Genomic DNA, 21,812 nt, shown 5'->3' on the forward strand with positions numbered 1-21,812 from the left:
ATCTCTGATAAATTAGACTTTAAAGCAACAAAGATCATAAGAGACAAAGAGGGACATTACATAACGGTAAAAGGATCAATGCAACAAGAAGCGCTAACGATCCTAAATATATATGCACCCAATACAGGAGCACCCAGATACATAAGGCAAGTTCTTAATGACTTACAAAGAGACTTAGACTCCCACACAATAATAGTGGGAGACTTTAACACCCCATTGTCAACATTAGACAGATCAACCAGACAGAAAATTAACAAGGATATCCAGGACTTGAACTCAGACCTGGACCAAGCAAACCTAATAGACATTTACAGAACTCTCCACCCCAAATCCACAGCATATACATTCTTCTCAGTACCACATCACACCTACTCTAAAATTGACCACATAATTGGGAGTAAATCACTCCTCAGCAAATGCAAAAGAACGGAAATCGTAACAAACAGTCTCTCAGACCACAGTGCAATCAAGTTAGAACTCAGAATTCAAAAACTAACTCAGAACCACACAGCTTCATGGAAACTGAACAACTTGCTCTTGAATGTTGACTGGATAAACAATGAAATGAAGGCAGAAATAAAGATGTTCTTTGAAACCAACGAGAATGAAGACACAACATACCAGAATCTCTGGGACATATTTAAAGCAGTCTCCAGAGGAAAATATATAGCAATAAGTGCCCACATGAGAAGCAAGGAGAGATCAAAAATTGACACCCTATCATCAAAACTGAAAGAGCTAGAGGAGCAAGATCAAAAAAACTCAAAGTCTAGCAGAAGACAAGAAATAGCTAAGATCAGAGCAGAACTGAAGGAGATAGAGACACAAAAAACCCTTCAAAAAATCAATAAATCCAGGAGCTGTTTTTTTGAAAAGATCAACAAAATAGACAGACCACTAGCCAGATTAATAAAAAAGAAAAGAGAGAATAACCAAATTGATGCAATAAAAAACGATAAAGGGGATATCACCACAGATTCCACAGAAATTCAAGCCATCATCAGAGATTATTACAAACAACTCTATGCACACAAAATAATAAACATGGAAGAAATGGATAAATTCCTGGACACTTGCCTCCTGCCAAGCCTAAACCAGGAAGAAGCCGAAACCCTGAACAGACCCATAACCAGGTCTGAAGTTGAGGCAGCAATTAAGAGCTTACCACCCAAAAAAAGCTCAGGTCCAGATGGGTTCACAGCCGAATTCTACCTGACATACAAAGAGGAGCTGGTACCATTTCTTCTGAAACTATTCCAAACAATACAAAAAGAGGGAATTCTTCCCTAATCATTTTATGACACCAACATCATCCTGATTCCAAAACCCGGCAGAGACTCAACAAGAAAAGAAAACTTCAGGCCAATATCCATGATGAACATAGATGCAAAAATCTTCAATAAAATACTGACAAGCCGATTGCAACAGCACATCAAAAAGCTTATCCACCATGATCAAGTAGGCTTCATCCCGGGGATGCAAGGCTGGTTCAATATACGCAAGTCTATAAATGTAATTCACCACATAAACAGAACCAAAGACAAAAACCACATGATTATCTCAATTGATGCAGAGACGGCCTTTGATAAAATTCAACAGCCCTTTATGCTAAAAACACTCAATAAGCTAGGTATCGATGGAACGTATCTCAAAATGATAAAAGCTATTTATGAAAAACCAATAGCCAATATCATACTGAATGGGCAAAACTGGAAGCATTCCCCTTGAAATGTGGCACCAGACAAGGATGCCCGCTCTCACCACTGCTATTCAATACAGTATTAGAAGTTCTAGCCAGAGCAATCAGGCAAGAAAAAGAAATAAAGGGCATTCAAATAGGAAAGGAGGAAGTCAAATTGTCTCTATTTGCAGACGACATGATTGTGTATCTAGAAGACCCCATTGTCTCAGCCCCAAACCTCCTGAAACTGATAAGCAAGTTCAGCAAAGTCTCAGGATACAAAATCAATGTGCAAAAATCACATGCATTCCTATACACCAATAACAGACTTAAAGAGAGCCAAATCAAGAACAAACTTCCATTCACAATTGCCACAAAGAGAATAAAATACCTAGGAATACAACTAACAGGGAATGTAAAGGACCTCTTCAAGGAGAACTACAAGCCACTGCTCAACGAAATAAGAGAGGACACAAACAGATGGAGAAACATTCCATGTTCATGGTTAGGAAGAATCAATATCGTGAAAATGGCCATACTGCCCAAAGTAATTTACAGATTCAATGCTATCCCCATCAAGCTACCAATGACCTTCTTTGCAGAACTGGAAAAAAACCACCTTAAACTTCATATGGAACCACAAGAGAGCCCGCATAGCCAAGTCAATTCTAAGCAAAAAGAACAAAGCAGGGGGCATCACACTACCAGACTTCAAACTATACTACAAGGCTACAGTAATCAAAACAGCATGGTACTGGTACCAAAACAGAGATATAGATCAATGGAACAGAACAGAGGTCTCGGAGGCAACACAACATATCTACAACCATCTGATCTTTGACAAACCAGACAAAAACAAGCAATGGGGAAAGGATTCCCTGTTCAATAAATGGTGTTGGGAAAACTGGCTAGCCATGTGCAGAAAGCAGAAACTGGACCCCTTCCTGACACCTTACACTAAAATTAACTCCAGATGGATTAAAGACTTAAACATAAGACCTAACACCATAAAAACCCTAGAAGAAAATCTAGGCAAAACCATTCAGGACGTAGGTGTAGGCAAGGACTTCATGACCAAAACACCAAAAGCATTGACAACAAAAGCCAAAATAGACAAATGGGACCTAATCAAACTCCACAGCTTCTGCACAGCAAAAGAAACAATCATTAGAGTGAATTGGCAACCAACAGATTGGGAAAAAATTTTTGCAGTTTACCCATCTGACAAAGGGTTCATATCCAAAATTTACAAAGAACTAAAACAGATTTACAAGAAAAAAACTAACAAGCCCATTCAAAAGTGGGCAAAGGATATGAACAGACACTTTACAAAAGAATACATACGTGAGGCCAACAAACATATGAAAAAATGCTCATCGTCACTGGTCATCAGAGAAATGCAAATCAAAACTACATTGAGATACCATCTCACGCCAGTTAGAATGGCGATCATTAAAAAATCTGGAGACAACAGATGCTGGAGAGGATGTGGAGAAATAGGAACACTTTTACACCGTTGGTGGGAGTGTAAATTAGTTCAACCATTGTGGAAGACAGTGTGGCGATTCCTCAAGGACCTAGAAATAGAAATTCCATTTGACCCAGCAATCCCATTACTGGGTATATATCCAAAGGATTACAAATCATTCTACTATAAGGACACGTGCATACGAATGTTCATTGCAGCACTGTTTACCATAGCAAAGACCTGGAACCAACCCAAATGCCCATCGACGATAGACTGGATAGGGAAAATGTGGCACATATACACCATGGAATATTATGCAGCCATCAAAAACGATGAGTTTGGGTCCTTTGTAGGGACATGGATGAACCTGGAAACCATCACTCTCAGCAAACTGACAGAAGAGCAGAAGATCAAACACCGCATGTTCTCACTCATAGGCGGGTGTTAAACAATGAGAACACATGGACACAGGGAGGGGAGCACTATACACTGGGGTCAGTTGGGGGGAAATAGGGGAGGGACGGTGGGGGGTGGGAAGCTGGGGAGAGATAGCAAGGGGAGAGATGCCGGATGTAGGTGATGGGGAGGAAGGCATCAAATCACACTGCCACGTGTGTTCCTATGCAACAATTTTGCATGTTCTTCACATGTACCCCAAAACCTAAAATGCAATAAAATAAATAAAGGGGAAAAAAATACAGATGAACTAAACAACATATGCTAATGAGGTACATCTTACAAATACCTTATGTAATGCTGCACTCTGAAAATAGAAAATATATCTAATTGTAGATAAAACATGAGGCATACACCAAAATGTTCTGTGCAACTGCAAGGCACAAAGAAAGCCTCAATAATTTTAGTATATTCCATACAAAAAATTCCCTGACCACTAGGTAATGAAAGAAGAAAGTAACAACAACAAAAAAAAATTTAAGGCCTGTCCACCTGGGAAATTTTAAGTTTCCATTACACATATCTTAGGTAAAAGAGTAAATAAAACTCATTGTGGTATTTCTTAAAAAGTAGTAATAAAAACACTGCATTGTAGAATTCATGCAATACATTTAAAGCAATAATTAGAAGACATTCCGCATATTTAATGCACAATAAAAATGCTTCCATAAGAAGGCAAATGAATGAGATGAAATGCAATTAAGATAAAAGGCAAAATAGAAAATGGAAAAACAATAAAACTAATAAGTACGTGAAAATATGAGCTGTTTGAAAAACTAAACAAAAATCATTAGCTGACCTAATTCCGAAAAAAAAAATAAAAAAGCTGAAATACACAAAATAAGAATTTGCCTCCTCCCGTTATTATTTCATTAAAATAAAATTTAAAAGTGGGAAATTTTAAAATCCCAAAGAGATTCTTTGTATTGTTCAACGTAATGAAACTAAAAACCTGGATGAGATCAAGATTTTCCTTAAAAAATCATTTTACCAAAATTCACCTCAGTGAAAACAGAAAGTTAAAACAGACAAACGGGTTGGGCGCAGTGGCTCACACCTGTAATCCCAGCACTTTGGGAGGCTGAGGCAGGTGGATCACTTGAGGTCAGGAGTTTGAGACCAACCTGGCCAACATAGTGAAACCCCATCTCTACCCAAAATACAAAAATTAGCTGGGCGTGGTGGCAGCTGCCTATAATCCTAGCTACTCAGGAAGGTAAGGCAGGAGAATCACTTGAACTTGGGAGGAAGAGGTTGCAGTGAGCCGAGATCATGCCACTACACTCCAGCCTGTGCAACATAGCAAGACTTAGTCTCAAAACAACAGTAAATAAATAAATAAATAAACAAACCAGACAGATGTCCACAGAAGATATAAAAGTACTTATCAAAGGACTACCCTACACCTAAAAATTAAAAAAAAAAAATCAACATAATAAAATCACTGAGCCAAGATGGTGTCACAGGTAAAATTTACCAAGCCCTTAAGGCACATAACACCAACACTACATAAACTGTTCCAGAGCATAAAGAAAAGAAAAAAGAAAAGCTTGCAAACTTTTTATCAAGTGTAACAATAGAACATAAACATGGCAAAGTAGTACAAGAAAAACTAAAAACAAAATATCGTATCAAAGCAAATATTCTTTAAATAAAATGTTAGCACATAGGATCCAATACTAAATTAATAAAATAATACATCATAACCAGATGGGAATTGATTTAAAAATAAAAGGATAATTTGATGACAGGAAATCATTAAAGAAGTATTACAATAATTTTTAAAAATTTATGATTTCCTCGATGCTAAAAATGTTTTGACAAAATACCCATTCCAGATAAAATACTCAATAAAAAAGGCTGCTATGTTCATAGATACCGCTTTAGCATGATTAGATAGATAGATGGGTAGTTTAGATAGCTTTGATAGATCGACAGATAGATCAAGGTCTCTATGTATCCATTATATATCTCGATCAGCTATTTATCTATGTAGGCTTACGTAGAAAAACACATTTTTCAACCCTAAAGCCAACATTCTTGTTGAACAGATAAATAATAATAAAGACATTCTCACTAATGTTATGAACAAGATTAGAATTTCAAAAATCATCACTACTCTTTAACATTTTACTATAGGCAAGAGCCAATGCAATAAAAAAATTAAAAACTATTGGAATAAGTTAATGAGAACTAGAAAAACTCTTAAATTTTCTCTATTTAAAAGCGATACAACAGTATACCTAGAAAACCTACGAGAACAATAATGAAACTAGCTCACAGAAGAAAATAATTTATTAAGGTAATAAGATTAAAATCAATATGTGATAATTATACATTAATAGACATTAGTAATAAATAAACTAACCAATCAAAGATACAGTGAAAGATAAAATCCATTTATCATAACATCACAAAAATAAAAATTTTGGGGTCAGCTTAATAAGAAATGCGAAAAAAAGTGGAAACTTTAAAAACACTCCTGAAAGATACAAAAGTAGATTTGAATGAATGAAAAACATTGTCACTGAAATTCTGAAATTTATTTTCTCAAAAGAATATAAATTTAATATGATCTCAACAATATATCAACAGCTCTTTTTCTGAAGCTAGACAAATTTATTCTAAAAATCATATGGGAAAAAATGCAAGAAATTCTAGTAAGAATAAAACCAACAAAGAAGAACCCTACTGCTACTTCACTTTCACTAGATTGGCTAAAATATAAAAGACCTGGGCCGGACGTGGTGGCTTATGCCTATAATCCCAGCACTTTGGGAGGCCGAGACGGGTGGATCACGAGGTCAAGAGAACGAGACCATCCTGGTCAACATGGTGAAACCCCGTCTCCACTAAAAATACAAAAAAAAATTATCTGGGCATGGTGGCACACACCTGTAGTCCCAGCTACTTGCGAGGCTGAGGCAGGAGAATTGCTTGAACCCAGGAGACTGAGGTTGCGGTGAGCCGAGATCGCGCCATTGCACTCCAGCCTGGGTAACAAGAGCGAAACTCCATCTCAAAAAAAAAAAAAAGAAAAAAAAAAGACCTGCAACATTAAAGTTGAAGCAACTGGAACTTGCATTCATTAGCAAATAGAATAGTAGTTCCCTATTTAACTAAACATTCACCTACCCTGTACCCCAACAATTCTACTCTTATTTACCCAAGATAAATGAAAACATACATCCCCAAAATAGTTATTGAAGTGTGTTCATAACAGCTAACATGTAATAGCTCCTAACTGAAAACAGCTCAAGTGTCCATTAGTAAGTGATAAAGTATAGAATATTTATACAATGCAATACTACTCAGCAATTAAGAGAAATGGCACATACACAACATGGATGATCACAAAAGCATACTAGCTGAATGAAAGAAACTTTACACAAAAAGTATACTTAGTGTATGATTCCATTTACATGAAGTTCTAAAACAAGCAAAACTAATGTATGGTAAGAAAAAAAAATAAAAACAGCATTTGCCTTTGGGACAGGAATAATAAGTGAGAATTTACTAGGAAACAAAACTTTGCTGGAGTGAGGGAGTGTCCAGATTTGTCAAAACTCATTGGATACTACATTTAAGATTTGTGAGTTTCATTATATATAAATTTATTCCAAAAGAATAGAGAGCACTAACAAGTATTTAACTCTGTTTGATGTTATGCATACTGACATATTTGGGAGGGTGATAGTGATGTCTTCAATTTACTTTGAAATATATCGAAAAATAAGATGAACTGAGAAAGGGCTGGATAGATGGATGAGTATTCACTGTAAGTTTTCTGAACATTTGAAAATTTTTTACGATAAAATGTAGGAGAAAAAAGAAAAGTGGTAAAAGAGCATTAGCCCTACTAGAAATAAAAACATAACACTCCTAAAATTTAACAAGAAATATGTGATTATTGCAAAAATAGGTAGATCAGTGCAATAGAATAGAGTGTACAGAAATGGACTAATACACTGATGTAAACTTTATATATCATAAAGATGACCTCTCAAATCACTGAGAAGAGACAGAGATAGGCTTTTTTTTTCTTTGAGAAGGAGCCTGGTGCTGGAGTGCAGTGGCATGGTCTCGGCTCACTGCAACCTCCACCTCCCAGGTTCAAGCTATTCCTCTGCCTTAGCCTCCCGAGTAGCTGAGACTACAGGCATGCGCCACCATGCCTGGCTAATTTTTGTATTATTAGTAGAGATGGGGTTTCACCATATTGGCCAGGTCTCCACCTCCTGACCTTGTGATCCTCCCACCTCAACCTCCCAAAGCACTGGAATTACAAGTGTGAGCCACCATGGCCAGCCAAGATAGACATTTTAATAAGTAGTGCTGACACACAAAATATCCTTTTGGATTACAAATAAAATGGGATTCTTACCTCACACTATGCATGAAAACAAATTTTAAATGGATAAGGTATCCATATTTGTCAGGGTTCTCCAGAAAAACCAAAGCAACTAAATATGTATATACAAATATAGAGAGGTTTTAAGGAACTGGATCATGCAACTGGGGAGGCTTACCAAGTCCAAAATCTGATGAGGTAGTCTGGCAGGTTGGAGACTCAGGGAAGAATTGCAGTTTGAGTTAAAAGGCAACCTGCTGGTAGAATTTCTTCTTGCTAAGGGGAGGTCAGTTTTTGCTCTATTAAGACCTTCAAATGATTGCATGAGGCCTACTTATATCATGGTGGGTAATCTGCTTTACTCAAAGTCTATTGATTTAAATGTTAATCTCACCCAGAAAACGCCTTCACAGAAACTTCCAGAAAAACGTTTAACCTAATATCTGTGCTCAGCCAAATTGATGCAAAAATTAATCATCACAATATATAAGTGTACTAAAAAACTGAAATCACATACCTGAAGAAAATGTGATTGAATTCCTTTATACTCAAAATCCAAATGTAATGCAAGTAAATGTTAATAATTTTGACTATTTAAACCATTTTTCATGGCAAAACAAGACATAAGCAAATTCAAAAGGCAAAAGACCAACAAAAATGAACATTTGTAACATATACAGCAAATATTCAATAATTATATATCAATAACCTATCTGATACATAAATAGCTTCTAAAAGTTGAGGAAAAAACCACAACCCAAAAGAAAATGGATGAACTTACATGCCTTCTGATACAATGCACTGAAAAGGACACAGCATCACATATGCAGTGTTATTCCCCAAATGTTGCATATGAACTTAATCATGAAGAATCAAGCAAACCCAGTTTGTATGACATTCCACAAAATAACTGTCCTGAACTATTTAAAATATCAGTATTGCACATGACTTTTTAAAAAGAAAGTTGGAGGAATTGATGTAGATTAAAGAAGACTAAAGAGACAAATGCAATGTCTGATTTACTGATGGATTTTCAGTGGGGGGATCTAATATTCAGTGAGAATATTAGAATATGAGTTGTATGTAAGATGATTATATATTATCAATGGTACATCCCTTGAGAGTGATGATATTACTGTGACTATGCAGGAGAATGTCCTCACTTTTAGAAAATAAATGCTTACGTATTTCAGAGTGGTGCATCACAATTCCTGATATTAAAATTTTGCAATACATAGGTATGCACATACAGAGACAAAGCAAAGGTGACACACTTAGGAGTTGTGACATTGAATCAATTTTCCCAATTAACCTTAAAGTGGCTACTTATATAAATTGAATAAATATGAATTTAAGTGAAGGTTATATTTTCTCTCATCTCTTCACAGACAAGCCTAAAACTACACGGCCTTTCAAAATTGCCCCAAGTTAGGCTGAGGTGACCATGCCATTATGACCCTCCACTCAGATTGATCAGTCATCTGATGCTGGCTGCTGCCTGGAAAGCTTGCCCTTGGCCATGACTACTGTCTGAAGCTAAGGCAATCCTAGAAGGGGCTGACAGCCAAAAGCTTTCCTCCACAGCTCCCCCAACAGCTGGACCAACAAGTGCTCCTTACACTAGCATCTAGGTAGCACATCACGATGTCCACTATGGGATACTTCAAGATACATAAAGACATTTCAGAAGTTACTGCTAGAGGGGACGTCCTTTCCCTATCCAGAGAAAAAACAAATAGGAAGGCAGATCCCCTACACCAATGCAGCTCTTGATAAGCACACCACATTCTATCCTAGTATTGTTATTACTGCTAAGGATTTATATTTGTGGCTTTTTAAACCAACTCATGTTTAAGTGACTCTAAAAACAATAGCTCTTTTCACCCTGAAATTATGTGCCTGATTTATCTGAAAGAAATATGGTAATACATAATCTTAACTGAAACACAGTATAGCAATTTCCCTGAGAAGGTCAGGGTTAACCTTCAATGACCTTGCTTATGAGGGAAACATCTTTAACTTGAATCAGCATATTTTCGTTAAGTTCACATTGCCCTTCAAGGTGCAAAAATGGCTTTCATCTCCAAGCAGGAAACAACAATTAGAAATAAAGTTGCAAGGAAGGCATGGATTAAGCTGTAAGAATGGCACAGCCGTTGCAGGCAAGGCATTCCAAAGAATCCAAAAATCACTTAGAAGTGGAAAATAGAAACCAGAAACTGGGCTCTTTGACATGAGACATTTCAAGGGTGCAATGGGCCTTAAGTCAGAATTTGAACATTCTGAAAGGTGTATACATATACATACACATACAATCGAAAGGGCATTTTTGCCAGTGGTTCACAGGAATGCAGTCCATAAATTTCAGTTTGTGTAGAACAGACACAATTGCAAATGTTTTATACTTTCATTCCTGTAGCATCAGCTATTATTCTTTCCTGAAATTCCAAGTTTAACATTCACAATGCAACTATCACAGAGTATCTGTAACCTGAAAATTAACTGATTGGTAGTTCACTGCATATTTAAAGGTTGGAAATTATAAGTGACATACAGGAAAATGCAAGACTGTGGCAAGTGTACAATGATCCAGCGTGAGCCTGTGTGTCCAGTTTTGTTTTAATTTAGGAAAACAGCGCAATGTCTGACACATCATAGACACATAATATGTATTCATTGTATAAATTTTAATGTTTTCCCAACAGAGAAACCCTGTCATCTTTTTGGTAACAAAAATAAGGGTACCAATTTAAATGTTCTATATGTTCTGAGCAATTTTAATGGGTAGAATCTCATAAAGATAACTTTTATTCAACTACTGATGTGTCATTTTTCATAAGCTCTGCCAGAAAAAAAAATTTTGCCTAGTTTTTGGGAAAATATTGTCCACCTGTGTTTAGCAAAATATAGTTTCTAAAAATCAACAAGCAAACTGCCTACTTCATATTTTGGTTCAGTGAGTTTGTGTGCTATTTTTCTCATCAGGGGACCCATTTAGAAGCTGCAGTACCTACCAACACATTCCCCCCCACTTTTTTTCCTGAAAAATGCATGGGGGGCAGCAGGAAAGTTGTGTGATTATTTTTCTGCCTAATATCAAATATACATAAGATGACATTTAGAAGTTGTTAAATTGAATCAATTTGCCCAATTAACCTTAAAGTGGCTATTTACCTAAATTGAATAAGTGTGTCCACATAGAGATAAAAGGGGGAAAAAAAAGTCAACTGATTGGAAAATTCCTGGTCATGCATATCCTAAAATGAGTTGCAAAAGCTGTTGAAAGATGGCTGGCGCAGTGGCTCATGCCTGTAATCCCAGCACTCTGGGAGGCCGAGGCGGGAGGATCCACTTGATTTGTGGAGTTTGAGACCAGCTGGCCAACATGGTGAAACACTGTCTCTACTAAAAATACAGAAATTAGCTGGGTGTGGTGGCGCATGCCTGTAATCTTAGCTACTTGGGAGGCTGAGGCAGGGGAATCGCCTGAACCGGAAAAAAGGCAGAGGTGGTGGTGAGCCAAGGTCGCACCACTGCACTCCAGCCTGTATGACAGAGCAAGACTTCATTTAAAAAAAAAAAAAGCTTTTGAAAGGTTAATATTTGTGGGATGCCTACACTTTTAATCATGCTTCCTAGAACTACTGAGGCTGACAAAACAGCCCTAGAGCAATTTGAGTTATGACGATTTAATTTTTAAATTTATCTGATACTGCCTTGACAAGAAAGAAAAAATGAGCTGTTTGAACTTGAATACAAAAGTCTGTTTTCTATCAATTAAATTTGCTCCTTTTCCCCCACTTAAAGTATTTCCCAATATAATACTTGTACTGCTGTGCTTGATTTTATTTTGAAATGAGTTTTTTTGTGGTTTCTGTTTTGTTTTCTCTCCATCCTGAGATATTCATTCTGAATCTCGGTGTCAGGAAATAGAAATGTTACCTCTAAATGAGAAATGTATGCAAGAAACTCTACCGTTGTTAAATTTCAATGAATTTGGTAGTTCTAATGTCATGAAACTCTGTCAAATGTTGACAGAAATTACAGATAGAAATTTTAAGGAATCTTTCAAATCACAGCCTTTTCTGTCAGCATTTCGTAATAACCTACCATCTATAATCTATCAAGGTACTGAAGTACCCCTGAGAAGTAAATCTTCTAATTATGTTTTTGGATCTGCTACTTCACAGATATGAAAAATAACAGACAATAAAAACATTCATTCATTTGATACTTGGGACTATTTCTGATTAAAATGATTGTATATTTATCCAAATGAAAAAATGAAAAATGCATTTCCAATTTCAAGTACTTCTAAATCTTCTAATGGTGTTTTTCTGATCTACTGCTGGCAAATTTGAAAAATAATGGACAATTAAAATATTCATTCATTTGATACCTGGGAATATTTCTCATTAAAATGATTGTGTATTTATCTAACAGCTCTCTCTTTTCCCATTTTAACAAAAAAAATTAGTATAAAAAATTGTATAGGCCTTTCTTTTTCCAAATGTTCTAAATGGAGGCAAGAGTAAATATTATTTAGCAAATCAACCACAGCATTAGATACAATTTTTTAAAGTCCTTTCCATTTTATCTGTCAACACCATTACATTTTTCTAAAGACAAGAATGTAATGTAGATAAGGTTGCTTGCCTTAACTTAGCCTACATTTTTTTTTAAAATGATGCAAAAGTCTATGCAAATTAAGATTCACCAGGCAGTGGATGTCTTGGAAATTGCCACAGTTTATGGAGTTGAAAGGGATGTCACTTTCAAGTTAATTACTACTCCTCCCATTTGCTCTCTTCCTGCTTGAGCTAATATCTCCTACATTCCTGAAGATTCAAAGCTGCAGAAGTAGACCTAGGAACACAGAATTGCAAACAATACCAATCCAAAGAGAACTCTAGAACTGCCTTAATTCCTACCTTTTTGGGCCTGATAACAATTGATTCCATGGCGGCTGAACTTGGTCCAGGCCAATACCTACCCCACTGTAAGACAAGGTTTGGGAAACAGAATAGCTACCTTCAGCAAGACATCATGCAGGTGATGGAATTAAAAAGTCGAATTACAGTGGCTTCTTCTACACACAGCTGCAAGCAAAATTGCTGGGTGGCTTGTTCTCATAGTGCAGGGAAGAGGTTTGTAGAGCGGTATTTTTAGGCATGTTCACAAAGTATATATGCTGGCAAGGAATATCCAAAGGAAATGAAAACACCATTTCACAGAAATATCTGTACTCCCATGTTCATTGCAGCGTTATTCATAGTAGCCAAGATATAGAAAAAACCTAAGTGTCTGTCAACAAATGAATAAATTAAGAAACTTCGATATATATATATATGTGTATATATACATACACACACATCACATTATATATATATATATATATATATATATATATATATATATATATATATGTACACATACACAATGGAATATTATTCAGCCTTAAAAAAAAAAAGAAAATCCGGCTACTTAGGACTGCATGGATGAAACTGTAGAACATTATGCTAAGTGAAATAAGCCAGATATAGAAAGACAAACGCTATACTAACTCACTTAAATGTGGAATCTAAAACATAAAATTCGTAAGAATGGAAGTGAAATGGTAGCTACCAGGGCCCTGAGGTGGCAGAAATGAGGAGATGGTAGTCAAAGGGTACAAACTTTCCATGAATGTGTTCTGGACAGCATATACAGCACAGTGGCCATAGGTAGTAAGGATGCATTGTGTACTTGAAATGTGCTAAGAGAATAGATGTGTTCTCACCACACACACACCCAAAAGTAACTATGTGAGATGAGGTGATGGATATGATAATAAGCTTTATTGTGGCAATTATTTTGTAAGGTACACAAATCATTACCTTTTATACCTTAAATATATACAAATTTTAGTTGTTAATCATGCCTCAGTGAAGCTGGGGGAACAAAACCGAAGTAGATATGCGGTAAACTGAGGAAGGACAGGGCTCATGTCACTTCTGTTCACGGCTGTTTTCTGTATTCACTGCACCTAGCACAGCCTTTGAAATGGAAGATAGATGCTCAAAGATGCAGTAGATATATGCTCAAAGGATGAATTTGCCACAGCTCAAGAATCAATATTAACCAAATATATGGGTTTCCCCTTCCTTGATAGCCTCACCAATTCGCTGAAGCCAAGTATAGTAAGTGTCCTTACCTAAGGTAGATATAACTTTGTGTGTGTGTGTGCGCGCACGTGCATTAGTATTGTGAATGAGATAAAAGAGCGATGAATATCTTCACCAACAACAGAAATTAACATTTCCTGATAATGCTTTAAAAATATAGCTGTTAAAGTCATGCAACTTGAATTCAAAAACACAAAATGATGTAATGTTTACAAAGTCAAATTTCCCCAGATTTGATTTACTACTGGGATGATTCAAAATTTTTAAACTCCATTGCTACTTAATAGGGATATAGGCTTTAGTCTTAGACTAATTGAAACACTTGGAAAATTAATGCAGCCAAAATAATAATTAGATTTTAAAAGACTTTAAGCTGAAAATCAAATCATAAATTGAAAGTAAAATCAGAGAGAATAAAAATATATAAGTACAACAGAAACAAATCTTTTTAATGGAATTTATTTGGTAAATCAAAATATAAATATAATTTGTTCTTTATTGAGGGCATTGACTCAAATTCACAAATAGGGTTATATTTGAATTACATTTCATATATCTACCAATAAGAAGAAGGAAATTGTCTTCCTCTCTTCTTATTTAAATGGCAATTTTTCTGACTTCCTATTTGCAGTTTTTCCAATGTCTTCTTATTTTGTATTAATAGAGATAATTTAATTTACTCTCACAGCTCTAACTCTGAACTTGCTCATGTTCTAAATAATTTTAAACTGATTTCATCCAAGATCTCTTTTGTGGGATTCAGGCTTATGTATCTATTCAGACATCTCCATTTGGATATTCTACCAGCCCCAAGTTCGCCATGTCAAAGCTGGTCACATTACCTCCTGCCTAATTCCTAATTTCCAGCATGTTTTCTTTATTGCTTATCTCACTATCTACTTAGTTACCCCAAAGAGCAAACACTTAACATCAACAAATTTCTGTTCTTCACTCTATCTACACAACTAATCAATTTCTATCCATTCTACCTCCTGAAATTCTTCCAAATCTATCCACTTCTGATTCCAGCCACCATTGTCACTGGCGTGGCCAACTGCCACATTCTTACTCTCTCTGTGTCTGCCTCTGACCCCACCTCTGCCATTGACCCCACCTCCATTCATCCTTCACCCTACAACCAGCATGATCCTCATGAAGAGAAAATTTTATTGTAATAGGACATTGAACAGACCCTTAAATGGCTCACCAGTGCCCTATGATTTATTAACTTTAGATGCACAGTTTGACATTCAAGTGTTTCATTAATTTCTATTCCTTCATTCACTAACTAGTCTTAAACGATGCTGATCTGCTGAAATAAGTCCATTATTTTCTATTATGGACTGAACTATGTCCTTTTCAAATACGTATGTTGAAGTTCTAATACCCCATGTAATTGTGTTCACAGATAGAGCTTTAAAGAGATAAGGAAAGTTAAATGAAGTCATAAAACTGGGGCCTTACTCCCCCCGTATAAGGGCCTTACTCCCCTTATAAGAGCTTGTGTCCTTACAGGAAGAATCAGAGACACCAGACGTGCATACACACACTGGAAAGGCCCTCTGAGGATACAGCAAGAAAGTAGCCATCTGCAAGCCAAGAAAAGCGGTCTCACCAGAAATAAACTCTGCCAGCACCTTGATCTTGGCCTTCCAGCCTCCAAAACTGTAAAAAAATACATTTCGGTTGTTTAAGACACTACATCTTTCATAATCTGTCATGGCAGCAGTAGAAGACGAATATATCTTCCTTCCATTCCAAGCATAGGAATAACCCTCCCCTCACTATTTGCATGCCTTTCTCACTCCTCCATTGGATGAACTACTTCCTGCTGGTCTTTGATGCCTCAACTAAATTATAAATACCTCTAACAATCTCAACCCCTCCTCGAGCAAGACTGGATTAGTTGCTCCTCATAGAAGACAGATCCTGTAGCCCCCTGTTATCATATATTAATGGTCTAGACTTTAAAGTCTACCTACTTATAAATTATTTGAGGGCAGGGAATATATTGTATACAGTCTTCTATTCCCAGAGCTAGGACAGGCACTCAAATAATATTTGTTGAACAAATGAATGTCCAGTAGCTGACACACAGTAGATATTCAGTAACTGACAAATGACAGGTAGAAAGTTATGTTAAAAGCTTTTAGTAAAATTGAAGATAATTCAATTGATGATAATTAAAGAGCTAGGAGTAACTGGAAAAGTTCAGTAAAAGAGCAAGTCCAGGAAACAAAGCACTTTAGTTTGATGTTGAGACCTATGGGTAGCACAGGATACATAAATGATAGCACGAAACATGGCAAAGCACATATCAAATAACATATCTGAAATAGATTTAGACACAAGTAATTGTTCTACATCAAATAGCCTTATATATTTGTGTATAAGAGTACAAATTTCATCTCCTTGGTTTCCTTTTCCTCCACATACGCCTTTAGAAAAAATGGTTATAAAATAAACCTTTTAAGATTTCATGAGATATTTCATGTTTTGTCCCTCTAATGGTTCTATTAAGTCCTTTCAAACAGGCACTTTTCTACCAGAGCAAACTTGAAAGAACAGAACATTTATTCCAAAAGCAATTTCCTTCCCCAGTTATTTTCTGTATTCCCTTGGCAGTGTTTTTCGACAGTTTTACTTGAATAAGAGCTTATTTGGTCCCAAACCAGCTTCTCCTGCTGCTTGAACCTGCAGTCAAGTCTCAGGCCTTTTCTCTGTGACCTTCCAATTTGCTACCATGGAAATGATTACAATCACACAAGTATATCTTTTATTGCAAGATGAGTTCAGATACTTATTTTAAAAAATTAAAGCAAACTCTTGCAAAATGTATTTAGAAGTGCATTGTGTGTCTTTCTTTCAATTCATTCCAAGAAATTGAACAGGCTCCCAAATGGAACCTTTCATGTTTACAGGAAAATGTTAAAAATAAAGCGATAATAGCGATGATGAAGATGATGATGATGACGATTTCTTATGATTTCATAACATTGTAAAGTTTACAACAGGCTAATGGTCTACAACAACCCTGGGGGGAAAAGGATTAATTTTAATACCCCCATTGTACAGATAAGAAAACAGATTTAGAGAGGTTACTTTACTTACAATTGCAAAGTTTTTCCAACCAGAAGGGGCATTATGGGTCATGTGTTGCCAGTACTCTTGTTTTGCAAATAAGGGATTTTATGTAGGTGACTTTCTTGGGATCAAATTTCCACTAAGTGGCAAGCCTCTTGCGACTGCTGTGTAGACAGTAGGAGACATAGCAGCTGGATTCTTCTGAGGCATTAGCTCCATTCCAGGAATAAAGCCAGTCCCTCAGGACAAGTCTATGTGTTATTTTTTGGCCTATTTAAGAGTTCAATATAATCAGGTGGTGCCAAGTAGCCTTAGGTATCAGTAAAAGGAATCTTTCTGGGAAGTCTGAACAGTAATTAACAAAAATAATTTGTAGAAGATTGAGACCTTCGGGTGGCCTTTTGAGACCTATCTGGTGTCCCTCCTACCTGGTTGTCAACTGTCTCCTGCTCATGGGTTTCCTGGGATGTCCCCCCAGGAGAGGAACACAACTACTACTAGTGGGTTTTCAATTACTGCCAGCTTCGTATCTTCACTGTCTCACTGCCTCATCACAGCTCCCACTGGAGATTCAGAAAAAGCTTGCTGGGGGGGAAAAAGTCCGTACTCCTCGTTACAATGTGGTCATGGATTCACGCTGTCAGAAGTCGTTTGAGTGCAACCAAATTTGGCAAGCACCCACGGAATACAAAAGTATTTTAAATTATGCCACTAGTAACCTGACAGAAAAAAAATGAGTAATTTTTTTTTTTTTTGAAACAGAGTCTCCCTCTGTTGCCCAGGTTAGAGTGCACTGGCATAATCTTGGCTCACTGCATCTTCCGCTCCCCAGGTAAAAGCAATTCTTCTGCCTCAGCCTCCCGAGTAGCTGGGACTACAGGCACCTGCCACCATACCAGGCTAATTTTGTATTTTTAGTAGACACGGGGTTTCACCCTATTGGCCAGGCTGGTCTTGAACTCCTAACATCATGATCCACCTGCCTTGGCCTCACAAAGTGCTGGGATTATAGGCGTAAGCCACTGTGCCTGGCCAAAATTGTGTTATTTTTTTCCAAGCAGGGAGCTCTGAAACGGTTTGTTTCTGTTTAAACCATATTGCAAATTTGTTTCTTTTTAACCCTTTAGTTTTATCTGATCTCCCACCCAAATCCTAACCACAGCTTCAGAACTTGTGCTGAATCCTAGGAGTCTCCCTTCCAATCAGGGGGAGTTTTCTGTCGAGGGAGGGAAGAGTAATCCCTTTCTTGTTGCCTCCCTAGATAGATAGATTACTTTATGAGCTTTACAAATTGTTTTCTCTCTTTCTAACCAACCACTTCTATCACAGTACCTGGATCTTTTTAGGTAAAGAAGAATTACCATTTTGTTCTCTTCATACACATTTCACATACCGCTCAGCAGATTCCACCTGCCCCACAGTCAGGAATTCTGGCGAGGAAATGAGGACATATTCCATCCTTCCAGCTCCATGGTAACACTATCTTTAGGAAAGGACAACGCAAGTGCTTTTCACTACAAGATTCCTCATCCAAAGTCAGCCTGGCCCTTTCATCTCCTCCCTTAATTAGTCTTCCTATCTTACCCTGCCCCTTCACACCACACCGCTGCACCCTGCCTCACCCTTTCTTCAGCCCTTTCCAACAGTGCTGAGAGGGTTTGTATTCTGAATGATGTTTTAAGGTTGAAGTTCCCAGGTGTCTCAGCTAAAATTCCTAGGGCAGAGAACATTTATAGTTCAGCACATGCTTTCATAGTCAATGGGAAAAAATTCCTCCTCTACTCCTAATGGACTTCTTCAGTCATATGCTTCATGGCAGCCCTGGATGTGTCGGAGACTGACGTTGCCAGAATATTTCTTTTTTATGGCTTTTGTTGCTTTGACAGCTTTGATTTTATGGCAACTTTAATCATGTGTGTCCTATTCCTTCACCTCTGGCATTTTGCAAATATTCGATTTCTCTATTGCTACTACCATAATGGCCTTCAACAAATTGTGATTCATCAAACTGTTTCCCCCAAGTTCTTCTGCTACATCCACAGGCGAAACCCCAAAGGGAACTGCATCAAGCAAACAAGGTGATTCTAAATGCTGGTGAGTGAGAAAATCTATTAATTAAAAAGGGGAGGAGAGAAGCAAGAGGAAGGAAGAAAAATTACACGTACAAGTTAATGCAGCCCCAAGACACCACTGGCAGTAACTTATGCACTGACACTTTAAACAGGCTTTATGAGTCTGTTTACTCTATTCACAATTATTCATGAAAAAAATGTGCTATCAAGTATAACAACACAAAGTACATGTGCTGTCTTAAAGATACAGTGAGTCAATAAATCATACCTGAGCTTTAACAGTATTGTATTTCCCTTTCGTGTATATTCATAGAATAATGGAAGTGAAAATAAAAAAGAGCTAGGGATGGAAAAGACCAAAGAGGTTATCTATTTAATCTTGCTCTGACAGAGGACTGGTCTAGAGCAATATGTCTTAGGATCTGTCATTTGGAAATTAGTGCCTTGGCTGTGTCATAGCTTTTGGCCACTTTTCTTAGCAGTTTATTTCTGAATAGCAGAGTTCCAGTTCTTTTCCCTGAAAAGCAGAACTAAAACTTGACTTTGTTAATTTGCTCACCTTTTTCCTCATTCTAATTCCCTAGACTCAATATAAAAATTTCCTCTGATGTGGATATTTATACCCTTTGAGTATGCCTTCAATTGTTCTCTGGTTCCTATTACTCATCTAGAATAAATCCAGTGGCTGGCTCCCTTTCTTTCCTGAGAGGCTGCCCTTAGGAAATATAGACACCTTTTCCCATGCAAAATGTTTTGTGTGCACTGTTTCCCCCGGAGGGTGAGATTAGGATAATGTCCTGAAGAGCACGGCAAACTGAAATGCTTCTCTTTCGCTACCCTCATCCCAGCACTCTCTAAACTAAGGAGAGATTTGCCCATGAGTCCTGCAGCCCTCTCTCTATAACTCAGCAGCCATTTCTGCCTATTAAACTTCTGTGTTTCTGATTCGTTTGTCTCACTTTCCACTTAAATCTCACTGAGCTGCAAGCCCTATTCATGCTCCAACACCATGTGGTCCATTTTTCTGATTCTTCTTTTCTTACAAATAAAGATGTTGTTTCCAAATTTCAATGAAGCGCTATTTACTCTCATAGAGATTATTAAAGATTTTTTTTGTGAGTCACATTAATGCTACGGTTTACTAACTCTTCAAATTGATCAACTTGTAGCCATTTCAAAGCATTGTGATGCTTTGGTTACAAAAACTAAGTAGGTTTTCAAGATTTTGGCCACCTCCCACTCCCACCTCCTGCCAAAGAAAACAGGAAGATATGATGCTACCAATTATTTTACAGAAATCATTATAATTATCAGAAATATACAAATGCCCCCAAAATGAGTACAGTTTGTAATACTGATGCAACACAATATGGATTAAAGTGTCAATAGTTTATTCACTTTTTACCTTCAGATTACCTACAGATTTGGCATAAAGTCAATAAATATACAATGATTTGAAAGTGCCTTTTTAGACAATCCATCATTTCGTCAGAATCAAAATATTTTAACTGTGTTAACTTTGTTATACAAAAGACTTACTTTTAACATTACAAACATGAAATCAAGCATTAGAAAATGTCTGTGTAGATGCCCAGAAGTCGTGTCGTGGATTTCACATGTATTTACTCTAAACCTCAAAAGATTTCCACAAATCAAAGGGGTAGTAGACTAAGGTGCAAAGAGGTATCTTGCCTAAAATCACAAACACAAAAGAAGATTAAGGGACTATATTAGTCAGGGTTCTCCAGAGAAAAAGAACCAATAGGTTTTGTGTGTGTATATGTGTGTGTGTGTTTCTATGTGTATGTGTGTACATTTATTATGGGAATTGGCTTACCTAATTATGGGGGACCAGAAGTGCCCCAAGCTGGGGAATGAGGAAAGCCAGTAACGTAATTCAGTCTCAGTCTGAAAGTCCAAGAAACAGGAACTTCAAAGTATGAGGACAGCAGATGTCTCAGCTTAAGAAGAGAGAATTTGCCTTTCCACTGCCTTTTTGTTCTTTTTAGGCCATCGATGAATTAAATGATGCCCACCCACACTGGTGGAGGTAGGTCTTTTTTACTCAGTCTTATTCAAATACTAATCTCTTCCAGACACTCCCCCACTGACATACCCAGAAATAATGTTTCACCAACTATCTAGGCATCCCTTAGCCCACTCATGTTGACACATAAAATTAACCTTCACATGGACTTTAGAACACAAGTGTATTGGCCAAGTGCAGTGGCTCATGCCTGTAATCCCAGCACCTTGAGAGGCCAAGGTGGGCAGATCACTTGAGGTCAGGAATTTGAGACCAGCCTAGCCAACATGGTGAAACCTTGTCTCTACTAAAAACACAAAAATTTGCCGGGTGTGACGGTGCATGCCTGTAATCCCAGCTATTCAGGAAGCTGAGACTGGAGAATTGCTTGAACCCAGAAAAAGGAGGTTGCAGTGAGCTGAGACCATACCACTGCACTCAAACCTGGGTGAGAGACAGATTCTCTCTCAAAACACACACACACACACACACACACACACACACACACAA

Source organism: Sapajus apella, unplaced genomic scaffold (genome assembly GCF_009761245.1).
Source record: "Sapajus apella isolate SASKATOON/1434 unplaced genomic scaffold, GSC_monkey_1.0 scaffold36, whole genome shotgun sequence".
NCBI lineage: Eukaryota > Metazoa > Chordata > Mammalia > Primates > Cebidae > Sapajus > Sapajus apella.